We start from the raw sequence: 12,494 nt of genomic DNA, 5'->3' as shown, positions 1-12,494 counted from the left end.
AATGAAAGGAACATGTGGATCTTAAGAAGATATAGGCACAGGTAGACAATCTTAGGATGTAAAACTAAACATGTGTTATGGATTCCATGTCTCTCTCAAAGAATCAGAGGTACATGTGAAGCAGAAGTTCTGCCATGTTGCTCATCTCTGTGCTGCTGGTGATAATGTGTCTGCCTACTGGGAGCTTCTGGCCCATCCCAACCCTTGACCAATGAGTGCTAAGCCTAAGATAGTACACTAAAAATCCTCTTTCGAAAGTCAAATGAAAGCAAGGAATATTTATTTCTCAAAGTTTAGGATTATTTATTTCTCTAAGCCCAGGCATCAGCAGTGTTCCAGAGACAAACATGAGCACTGAAGGGAAACTTCTTTCTTCTATAGCCAGTGTCCAAGCTGCTGAAGTTGGGAGGTTTCTGCCTGATGGTGCCAGTTATCTCTGCAGTTATAAGGACATGGATCCAGGATCTGAATCCTCTTGGTAAGTCAGTCTGTGTACACACACACACACACACACACACACACACACACACACACACACACACACACACACACACACACACACACACACACACACACACACACACACACACACACACACACACACACACACACACACACACACACACACACACACACCCTCACCTCCTCTCCAGCTTCTGTCTGATTCTCATCCTCAAGGCCTGGACTTTTCTTCCAGCTCATCTCTTCTCAGCAGACCCTTCTGACTTTTAACCTAGAAACACAAAAACATCCAAAACCATTCATTAACTCAACAAACATTTATTGTATGCCCATCCAATGCCAGGCACACAATGACACAATAATGAGCAAGCCAGGCACAATCACTGTTCATCGGAAGACAACTGTCTCGTGGGACACAGATATTAAGCACATAATTACCAAATGTTTTATTAATTTTGCAACCAGAGTTACCTCAACTTCTTTTGCCATCCAACTATCAATTTTTTTCTCTACTAGGCCAATAACAATAATTCCAGGAATTCTAAGGCTAAACGCTTACATATAAATTCACTGCAGTTGTTGCTGCCCTCAAACACGTCAAGCTTACTTGCAACCATTTTTTTTTTTTTGCCAGTCCCCATCTTTCCAACCAAGATTGTCCCCCTAAGCAAAGCCTGAACACCGGCTTTTTCTTCCATTCTCCATCAAACAAAACTCATTATCTGTTTCTTGTAAGAAACATTACTGAGGGCCAGACTTGGTAGCTCACTCTTGTAATCACAGCTATGTAGGAGATGGAGATAGGAGGATTGAAGTCCAGGGCTAGGTCAGACAAAAGCACGAAATGCTACCTGGAAAAATAAAGCATAAAGAAAGGGCTGGGAATATGGCTCAAGTTCTCTCGTCTAGCAAGCAAGTGAATGGTTTTGAATTCAAACTCTAGTATCTCCAAAAAGAAGGTGGAGGTAAGAAGATACTTTACAGAAAAGATGGATGTACCATAGGGAAATTATAATCTAAAAATAAATGTTAACTTTTCCTGCCCCTAGAATGTGTACTATGTGAGAGGACATTCCTGTTGCCAGGTCCCTCCTTGCCTCTTAGTGTTTGGTTGCTGAAGCTAGAGCCCTTCTCCTTTAACAGAACCTTTCACAGTGCAGAACTTCTTCTCCAAAATATAAAGATAGCTTCTTACATGGTAACAATCCAGGCTGGCCAATCTGCCTGGAGATGCATTTGCTTGCTATCTGGCACATATCAGCCTGAGTGCATTCATTCTGGAAACATAAACTGAGCACTTAATTTGTTCCAGGCATGGTGCTAGGTGAAGAGAATATGGTAGCAGATAAAAGAGACAAGACTTTGCCTTCATAGAAGAGATAAGTAAGCAAGTAAATTGGAAACTGAATCTAAATTTCAATGCTAAGATGTATTTTTTAAGCAGGATGATACTATAGCTGGGGGAGGGGCAGACGTGGTGGGGAAACACTTTTAAAGGGATGAGAAGTTCTCTGAGGAGGTGACACTTGAGATGAGCCATGAAGTTCAGGGACGGAGTCCTCAAAGCTGGCTAAATACACATTTAAAGTAGCAACAAAGTGAAGGGCACCAAAATTCCTTAATTTTTTTTTGTTTAGTTTTTTGTTTTAGTATTCAAAAAAGGGAAGAATTAGTATATTTTTTTAAAAAGTCAAGCACCAGTGGCTCATGCCTGTAATCCTAGCTACTCAGGAGGCTGAGATCTGAGGATCACATTTCAAAGCCAGCCCGGGCAGGAAAGTCAATGAGCCACTCAGAAAGCCGGAAGTAGTGCTGTGGCTCAAATGGTAGAGTGCTAGCCTTGAGCTGAAGAGCTGAGGGACAGTTCCCAGACCCAGGGTTGGAGCCCTATGACAGACAAAAAAAAAAAAATTCAAATGCTGTAGGTCCCTCTTTGCACATATTTTAAAGTTTAAGATTGCTTTTACTTTATCTTTTAGAGATTAGACCTTTAAACTTAGGCTCATCATTTAAATGATACTAGAAAAGGTTATTCCAGGCAGAAGAAAAGCAAGCATAAGACATTCTGTTCTGTCCCATGGCAGAACAGAACATGGCTTCTTTTATGAGTAGAAAGAAAGAATGAAAACACAAGCAAGACCAATAATTGAATGAAGCCAGGAGGAACAGGCAGGGTTAAAGTCACATTGAGGGGATAATTCTCAATCCTAGTTATGGAGAAATCCTTGCTATGTTTTTACAATTCCTAAGGCATAGGTTCTATGCCGAGAGATATAACAGGCTTGAGATGGAGCTGGGAAATTGGTATTTTTTTTTGTTCTTCTAATGATTTTTATCATGCTGCAAGGGTATAGAATTGTCATAAGGCTTTGTGACCAGCCAGAAAGACAGAGCATTAAATGGTGAAAAACATAGACTCCAGAATCAGACAGTCTAGTTTGAATCCCATCTGCTGCTGATCTCAGGTACATTACTTAAGCTTTTTATTCCTCAGTTTCTCCCCCTGAAAAATGGGGATAATAGTTCATCCATCTTGTAGAGTTGTATGTAGGGTAAATAGCCATATATACAATGACAGCTTTGTCTTGCCTAAAGGCAGTAGAAGTAGAGAGATCAAATCATCTATTATCTATTTGGAAGCAGAACTGGCAGGATCTTGTCCCCAATCACAAAAACAGGATAAAAATGATATGGGGAAGAAGGAAATAAAAGATGATTTCCATCTGGGGTTTCTAGCAATTCAGTAGAAAGTGATGCTATTTCCCAAGATGGGAAATGAACATGCTTTGAAGAAAAAAAAAATAAGGATTTTCATTTAGTGTGTATTAAGTGAAAGATAGCTATTAGATATGCAAAAAGAGACACCAACTAAATGGAGGCCCAGAACTCAGGACATGTAAAGTTCAGAGCCATTACATTATAGAATAGTGTTGTCCAATATAGTAGCTACTAGCTGCACATATGAGGTTACTTAATTTAAATTGTAAAATTAATTAATTTAGTTCACCAGTCACAAGTATTTAATAGCTAGCAGCTACCATATTGGGCAACACAGATAAGAAACATTTCCATTGCTCCAGACACTTATTTAGGAAGCATGGAGAGACATTCAAACCAGGAACCATAGAAAACCATCTAGAAAGTAGCTCACAGTTCTAGGAACACATGAAAATCACCCCCAGGAATTCAGACTCAGTTCCTCTTTGGGGTGGCCACATCTGGGCAGTTGTTTAAAAAGTTCCTAGAGCTGGATGATAGTGACTCATGCCTGAACTTCTAATTGTTCAGGAGAGTGAGATCTGAGGATGAAGTTTTAAATCTAGTCTAGGCAGACTGTGAAAATCTTATCTCCAATTAACCAGCAAAAGAGCTGGACTAGAGATGCAGTTCAAGTGTTAAAGCACTAGTCAGGAATTTGAAAAAGCAAAGTGAGAACATGAGGCCCTGAGATCGAGCCTAGCTACTGGAATGATGCTAAAGAAGCAGCGTTGAGAAGCACTAACCATTCAAGGAGAGATCACAAACAGGCCCTGGAGAGTTCCAATATTAAGAGCAGTGACTCCCAAACTTGGCTGCACATTGAATCAATGTCAATTCCATTCAAATTGAATCACCAGTGGAGCTTTAAAAATGACTGATGCCTAGGATTTCCTCAGAGAAGTTTCTGATTTAACTGGTCTGCTCATGAAATTTTAAAGCTTTGTCCACCCAAGGTTGCTAACCAATGATAGATTAAAAAAAAAAAAAAAGACTGAAGCCGGGCATCGGTGGCTCACACCTGTAATCCTAGCTACTGAGGAGGCTGAGATCTGAGGATCATAGTTCAAAGCCAGCCCAGGCAGGAAAGTCCGTGAGACTCTTATCTCCAATAAACCACCAGAAAACCGGAAGTGGTACTGTGGCTTAAGCAGTAGAGGGCTCACCTAGAGCTGAAGAGTGCAGGGACAGCACCCAAGCCCAGAGTTCAAGCCCCACAGCTGACAAAAAAAAAAAAAAAGACCTAGGATAAAGAAACATAATAAGATATGATAAAGAAAAAACAAGAGGGTGTGATGTCTTTGAAACAAGGAAAAAGTTTTCATAGAAGAAATAAATTATCATTGACTATTAAATGTTACAAGCTTGGTAGAGTAGTAGAAAGAGAATCTAGGTGGGACCACACAGAACGGTGATGGATAGATGAATGAATCAGCACATTAGCTGTAGAGGGCTACTAATAAGCCATTTTACTTATGAAGAGAAGAATTCTGGCAACAGCTAAATTGTCATGTGGGTCATAAATTAAGTTTTTTGTTTTGTTTATTTATTTACTTTCCTGGTGGATTCTAGGACTTCACTCATGTTAGATAAGTAGTGCTCAATCACTGAGCTACGTTCCCAGCCCTATCAGCCAAGATTTTAAAGAGAGGTATTAGAGTGTGTTTTTATGTGATAATAATGGAGAAAATGATGATACAGGAGAGTGGAAAGGTCAAGCTGGAAGTTGAATTCATATCTAAAATATCTACCTGATGTTAGAAACTGAATGTACAAATTCCTATGTTGAAGCACTAACTACTGGTATGGATGTATTTGGAGATGAGGCCTCCAAGGGTGTACTTATGATTAAATGAGATCGTAAGAGTGGGATCCTGATCCAATAGAATTAGTGTTCTTAGAAGAAGAAATACCAGAGAATCCATCATCCCATCTTCTCACTTTTCCTCTCTTCCACCATGAGAGGACACAGGGAAAGGATACAGGTAGCCATCTGCAAGTCAGGAAGAGGACCTCACTACACAACAGACTGGCCAGAATTTTGATCTTGAATGTCCAACCTCCAGAACCAAAAGGAAAGTTGATTGCTTTTATTTGTTACCCAATATGTAGTATTATATCAGCCCAAGAAGATTAATATACCTATGTTCCTTTCTTGCTAGAAGATGCATGCTATCAAGTCTCCAGAGTTACTCAGAGTTAAACTCTTATTAGCCTATGTTCAGGTTGCTAGAACAAAATACTTTAAATTAGATGACATAAACAACAGAAAATTATTTTTCACAGTTTTAGGTATTGAGAAATCCCAGACCAAGACAGCATTAGCTGTAGGGAGATCTGTTATCAGGTAAAAATCTGTTTTCTGCATTATAGAGACAGCTTCCAACTGTATCCACAGGAGGTAGAAAGAGCCAATGAGCTCCCTTACGCCTCTTTCCTTTGGGCATTAATCTCATTCTTGAGATTAATGCCATAATTTAATCACTATCTGATAATCCCATTGCATTTGGGATTAAATTTCATCATATGAATAGGGATGTATATTGTATATTGGTTTGGAAATTTGATCTTGTATCACACTTACCTAGAGGACTTTTTTTTTTTTTGTCGGTCATGGGGCTTGAACTCTGGGCCTGAATGCTGTCCTTCAGGTCTTCAGCTTGTGCTACTTCCCATTTTCTGAGTGGTTTATTGGAGATAAGCGTCTTACAGACTTTCCTGCTGGGCTGGCTTTGAACTGCAATCCTCAGATCTCAGCCTCCTGAGTAGCTAGGATTACAGGTGTGAGCCACCAGCACCCTGCTTGCCTAGAGGACTTTTTAAAAACACAGATGGCTAGGCCCCTATCCAGAATTTCTGATTCTATGGGTTTGGGGTAGATCCTAAGAATCTTCATTTATAACAAGTCTTTAGGTATTGCTGTTGCTGCTGGTGGTTTTAGGGTGAATCTTTAAGACTCGCTGGTCTAAGCATATGGTGCCAGTCCTTTTTTTCATCAGTAGTCAGGGATGAACATGTGATCCAGTTCTGGTTAGTGAAGAGAAATTTCTGGGGGATTCGGGGTATCAAAGAACAGAATTACAACAATTTAGTCCAAAGATTTTAATTAGCTTTCTTTTTTATTCTGGAATCTGGCACCATATAATGCCATAAAATGGATTAAGTGTACTGATGGAGTGAACAAAAGAAGCTGGTGTAACGGTGGGAAAAAAAAGGAGAAGCAGAGAACAAAAGCAGATCAGGGTTCTGAACAATCACTTTTCTTGTAAGGCAGGGACAGGAAGACTGAACTACAGAAAAATAACTGGTTAGTTTTCATCAGGTTACCTCCAGTTTCTTCCTTTATAAAAGGATTAAAACAAAGGTAACTTCATTACCTTGCCAGCTGAAAGTAGGTTGCCTGGGAAATGTGACTGCTATTTTTCCATTTCTCTGAAGGCCAGATAAACAGATAAGTTTCAACTTGGTCAGACAAAATTCTTAGCATGAATGACTCCATTTTGATTTGTAGCCTGGTCTTGTGGTGCCCAGTCTAAAACAATGACTTCCTGAGATTTTATTCTTCATAGGATAGATTTCCTTACTGATAAAAAAAAAAAAAGAATGAGTGGCCAGAGGCATGGTTCATGTGGTAGAGTGCTTGCTTAGCAAACTCAATGCCCTGAATTCAAACCTCAGTATAAGATGATAAAAAGATAGATATAGATATAGATAGATCTTTCATTGGATGTTTTCATCTGGAATCCGATCAGTAAATTGTGACAGCTATCCTGGAATGAGGGGAGCTAGATTTTTATAATCCTCCATATGTTGAAGGTAACAGTAGAAAGAGGGAACGAATTTGAACTCTTGAGAGGATCAAGCTAATGAATTAATCAATCCTAGAACCCACATCCTGGGAAATAATACACTTTCTTTTCTTTTTTTGGGGGGGGGGAGGGGGGGCCTGGTCGTGGGGCCTGAACTCTGGGCCTGGGCGCTGTCCTTCAGCTCTACCACTTGAGCCACAGCGCCACTTCCGGCTTTTTTTCTTTTTGCTTATGTGGTGCTGGGAAATCGAACCCAGGGCCTCAGGCATGCAAGGCAAGCACTCTACCACTGAGCCACCTTCCCAGCCCCTACATTTTCTTTATAGTTAAAGTGATTTTGAATTCTATTTTGTTACTTGTAATCACAGCTTAACTCACTCACAGACATCCAGAACTTTAAACAAAAGGTCCAGAAAGAGAAGGAATGGAAGCTGTGCGTAGGAAGGATCAGGGATTTTTCTTCCATGGCAAGAGAAAATAGACCTGAGCTAAAGGCCAACTGTGAAACCATGAGGTGAAGAGGTCATGCATTTTGCTGCCTAAAATGCATCAGTGTTTCCCATTGTCTATCCAAGTCTAAGAAAAATTGATAGTTGTGCATCAGTTTGAAACACCCCAGGAAACCTTGTATTTTGCTCTGTCTGAGAACACTACAGACAGATAGACAAATAGACAAACCTTTGAACAGAACAGGAAACAAGACAGAGACAGTTCTTACTCTCTGTGGAGCTTATAGTCATGCACTACAGACAGACAACGGAGTTAAGAAAAGGACAATAAGGTGTCCGTAGGAAGGTGTAACAAGGGTGCTAGCCTTGCCTATATAGAAGGGAAGTTGTCCCTAGGGAAAGAGAAGACACAGACACTTGAAAGATGAGTTCGAGGCAGCAGACAGAATGGAAAGCAGTTATAGTTAATAGATAGCTGAGATGTGTGGCTGTTCACATGAGAGGAAAGTAAATGATGGATCCAGGATCCAAACCTCAGCCACCAGGCCATGGATGGTGAAGCTTAGATTCAAAAAGCTGATAGCAAAAACTACAGGGTAGAATCGTCAAATTTAGCTTTAGATGTGGTAAGTCTGATCCCTGCAAGACACGCAAGTTGAAACACAGGAGAGGCAGGGGGCTATGCAGTTCCAGCGTTCAGATCTTTGTGTAGTCTATAAAGAGCCAGAAATGGAAGCCCCAGTAGAAAAAGAACAAGAAGAGATGATAGAGGAGGTAAAGTACAGAAGAGATGCTCCAGGACTGTCCTGAGAATTGCTGCCATTTATAAGTCAGGCAAAAAGGAAAACCTGCTAGGAAATGGGTCTGGAGGAAAACTAAGAGAATATGCAATCACAGAAGGAAGGAAGGAAGTAGTAGTCTCCAGTTCCTAGGCAGGTGATCATGTATGTATTTATGCCGTACCTTGCTCCTGCCTACTACATCCTCCTCATTTGTAGCATTTCCAAAAACTCTTTCTTTATGCCCCAACACCAGTGTGGCCTAACTGCTCTTAGATTGTGCAAATGCTTTCTCATGAGTCGTCCCCATTTCATATGCAGCGACCCCCTGTTCAAGGCATCCCCCACCCCAGAGCACTGCTCCTTCCCAGAGTCCCCTGGTGAACAGTCAAACCTTTCACATGCTGACGGGCTCAGGACTCATTCACTCCTAGGCCATCTTTGACTACCTCCTCTCCAAATATAATCAACAGATTTCTCATTGTACTCTCATTGTTTACCTGTCATATTCTACTGCTGTGTTTCTCCTGGCACATTGTAATAATGTGTTTGCATGTTTGTGTCCTCTACTTGACTATAAGCTTTTTATTTTCCTTCGTGCTGAATATTAGGTCCTGAACTCAGGGCCTTGCGCTTTTACATGGCTTTTTGTCAAAGTAGGCGCTCTACCACTTGAGCCACACTTTCACGTTCAACCTTTTGCTGGTTAATTCTTTGAATGAAAGCCTCAGATCTCAGCTTCCTAAGTAGCTAGTGTTACAGGGGTGAGCCACCAGCGCCGAGTGACTAACAGCTTCTTGAGAAGTTTCTATTCTGCTTTCTGTAACTATGCTTAACACAGAGTCAGATTTATGGATAGCTTCGACCAATGTTGTGAACCTTCTTGGAAGCTGCCTAACTGTCACCCAGAAAGTGTGAGTGTCCTGAGTTGGGATCAAGGATCATAGGAATTGCATATGTGTGGTAGGGTGCATATTTGTGGCAGGTGGCAAAAGCAACTGAATAACCAATGGCTTCCTTCCTGCCACACACCATTTACAGTGCTTGATCTCAATTCATCTTCACCACACCATTCCCCAAGAGGATTCTCATCACTTTCACTTTACAGATGAGGAAGTAGGAGCCAGAAGTTAAGTCCCATGTTCAAGGTCAGATTCTGATAAGCGGAGGCATTGGGACATGAAGGTACCCAAGTCTGCTCAACTCCAGAGCCCTAAATACTTAAATCTACTTGGCATTTAAGCGTAAGGAAGTTTTCTGTGTCAATTCAGACTTGTAAAGTATACTGTTGCAATTCACAAATACTATGCAGGCAGCAAGGAGCATGTGAGCCTAACCACATTTGCTACTCAGCACAGATCAAGGGGCCTAGCCCCGCCTGCCTGCTCCATTGTCTGGTAGCTCTACTTGACCAGGAGCCATGAAGACCAAAAGCCAATGCCTATGGAGGGTCTGTTCCTCAGTAGATTGTCCCAGGGGCAGGTTGGAAGGATGCCTGATCGTGAGCCAATGAGTGCAGTGCCAGACACCAAGTTGGAAGTGGAAGTGAAAGGTGAGCAGGCTAGAGTTGAGGGAATGAAGCCAACTTGCCAGATCTTGGGCAACTTCAGTCCCAAGGCACTGAGCCAAGGACGGGATACTATGCCTAAAAATAACTTTCCCCAGAGTCTTTACTGGTCATTTTGCAATCTCTATCCCCACACTGACTTTTAGGTTGATATTGATTTGGGACCCATTATATACGACCCCATGAAAAAATATAGATTTGGTCTTCCACTGAGATGAAGCTCACAAGAAACAATGAGAGCATTGTTTAAATCAGTGCTATCCAGTGCCAATGCATGTAGAAGGAACCACAAAGGCAGCTACAGTTCACAGAAAGAAGAGAGCAAGGTGTACTGGCATAGGCAGTGGAGGCTTCTCGGAGCTCACGAATTTGAACTTGGTCTCCAAGAAAAAAGGAAGATAGAATAGAAAGAGGATAGGGAAAACCGTGTGTGCAGGCATGAGCAATGAGAATGGCTGAGTATTTTCCTCAACAGTAATGAGAAGGGATTGTTTGGGGGCTTAGAAAAAACTCCTCAGTAAAGACTTCTTGTGGGAGAAGAATAGGAGATACAAATCAGATGAGTAGGAAAGATCAGACCAAATGAGTCCTTTTTTCCAAGAATATTAGGTCTTGAAAATTCAGCATGCATAATCTAGGAAGTTATCTCCTGGTATGTTAAAGTAATTAACAATAGAATCTAGAAGTTTAAAAAGAGATGTTTGGTTGGAGTCTTCAAAATGGATTAGAAAAGAAAGGATTTAGGGCTAAAAGCTGTCCATCAAAAGACTCAAATGCTTTTTTGAGTATCCACTCAAAGTCTGACTACATGTGAATATAATATAGTCCCATCCCTGCCAAAATCCACAGTCCACCGGAGAAATTAAACCCATAGTTAACTATTGAGGACCTACTATGTGCCAATGATTATACCAGGCACAGGAACATAGTAAAGAACAAAACAAAGTTCCAGCCCTCATTAAACTCATCCTTTAATGGAACTGAAAGACAGTTCAATACTTCTTCTACATAAGATTAGGTGACAAAGCAGGACACCAAAGAGAGAGTGACAAGATGGTAAAGTCAGAGAAGGCCTGGTCAGGAAACTGGCACAACATTTCAGGCCCAAGAACCAATAAATTGCATTGGCAATATTGAAAGGGAACTTCGTTTGAAAGTACAGAGATGGCAAGGAATCTTATGTTCAGTATGCCAAGTCTGTGACCACAGTGGATAGCCACGCAGAAAGGTCTAAACTCTCAAGACCAGAGGAGATAAAGACTAGGCATGGACCTTTAAAAATCATCTGTTGTGGGTTAAGTAGAGCAGGTGCTCACAAGCACACGGCCATGAGTTCAATCTCCAGTACTGAATAGAAAATTAAACCATCCATTAATATTTGAGTCACAAAAATCCTTCTCTGTAAAATTCATTGACATGAAATAACTAAATCAAACAGTCAAAACAAGAAAAAAAATAAGTGAAGTACAAAACACACAGCTAATTATAGAGTATCCAATGGTGACTTCTTCCTTCTCTTCAGTCTTTTGAATTCCAGTGGTGGACAGTGATGGTATAAGTAGCAAGCAGCTAGTAGTAGTAGTAGTAGTAGTAGTAGTAGTAGTAGTAGTAAGTAAGTAAGTAAATAAACAAACAAACAAACAGAAGTACATTCGTGACAAACCATCTGAAAGACTTCTGTCCTCTGTCCCTTCAACATCAGGCATAGTTGCAGGAATAGCTCTCCCTCTTCAGCCTTTATTCACCGCTTGGACTACATGTTACCCTATTGTGATTTTTTTTTCCTCCTTCAACAGATGCTGTGTTTTAATGTGTAGGAGAGAGAGTTTTGGAATACAAATTAAATGAATTTTAAACTGGTCCTACCAGTTCTTAGGAAGGACGAGAATGAAATGCTGGATAGACCTGACAGTGTTGTGGTTTGGATATGGTTTGAGTGGGAGGGTGGAGGGGAGTTGGACTTTAATACTCATATGAAGTATCAAATGTGCTTACTTAATCTAAATATGGCATTTAGAAGTATGATCTTTGGGAGGTGATTAGGATTAGATAAAGTCATCGGGGTGAAGCCCTTGATTGAACCCTGATAGCAGAAGGAGGAGGAGGAAGAGGAGGAGGAGGAGGAGAGACACACATAAGCACACATAGCCCTGTCTCTTGCTCCCTGTATTTTATTGGGAATTCACTAGCAAGGTCATCACCAATATGGCCCCTTGCCCTTGTACCTCCAGAACCAGAAGCCAAACTAAGTCTCTTGCCTATTATCTTAGCTAACTCATGGTATTATGTTATCAGCAACAGAAAATGGGCTAATACATGTAGGATGACTAACTGTTCCAGTCTTCTCAAAACTGTACACACACACACACACACACACACACCCCTCAACCCTGAATAAAATAGATGTATTGTGTGGCTGGGAATGGGGCTTAGTGGTAGAGTGCTTGCCTAGCATGCATGAAGCCCTGGGTTCGAATCCTCAGTACCACATAAACAGAAAAAGCCAGAAGTACCTCTGTGGCTCAAGTAGTAGAGTGCTAGCCTTGAGCAAAAAAAGCTCACAGACAGTGCCCAAGCCCTAAGTTCAAGCCCCAGGACTGGCAAAAAAAAAAAAAAGGAAGGATGGATTGTCATTATAGCTTATTCTGACCTTCCTTCATGGCTATAACCA

The 12,494-nt window shown here is 41.0% G+C and overlaps 1 protein-coding gene across 1 annotated transcript in view; it reads right to left on the bottom strand.

The window, feature by feature from the left end:
- The window catches only part of Lamb3 (laminin subunit beta 3), a 140,415-nt gene that overhangs the window by 52,404 nt on the left and 75,517 nt on the right, over positions 1-12,494 (bottom strand). Inside the window, exon 4 of the mRNA XM_042682059.1 lies at positions 643-733. The gene's annotated coding sequence lies outside the window, so the exon portion shown is untranslated. The remainder of the gene's footprint in view (positions 1-642; positions 734-12,494) is intronic.

This window comes from Dipodomys spectabilis, unplaced genomic scaffold (assembly GCF_019054845.1).
Source record: "Dipodomys spectabilis isolate Male_0828 unplaced genomic scaffold, ASM1905484v1 ptg000069l, whole genome shotgun sequence".
In the NCBI taxonomy this organism is placed as follows: Eukaryota; Metazoa; Chordata; class Mammalia; order Rodentia; family Heteromyidae; genus Dipodomys; species Dipodomys spectabilis.
Note: the sequence above shows the minus strand (reverse complement) of the source record. Positions and strands in the feature narration are given on the sequence as shown.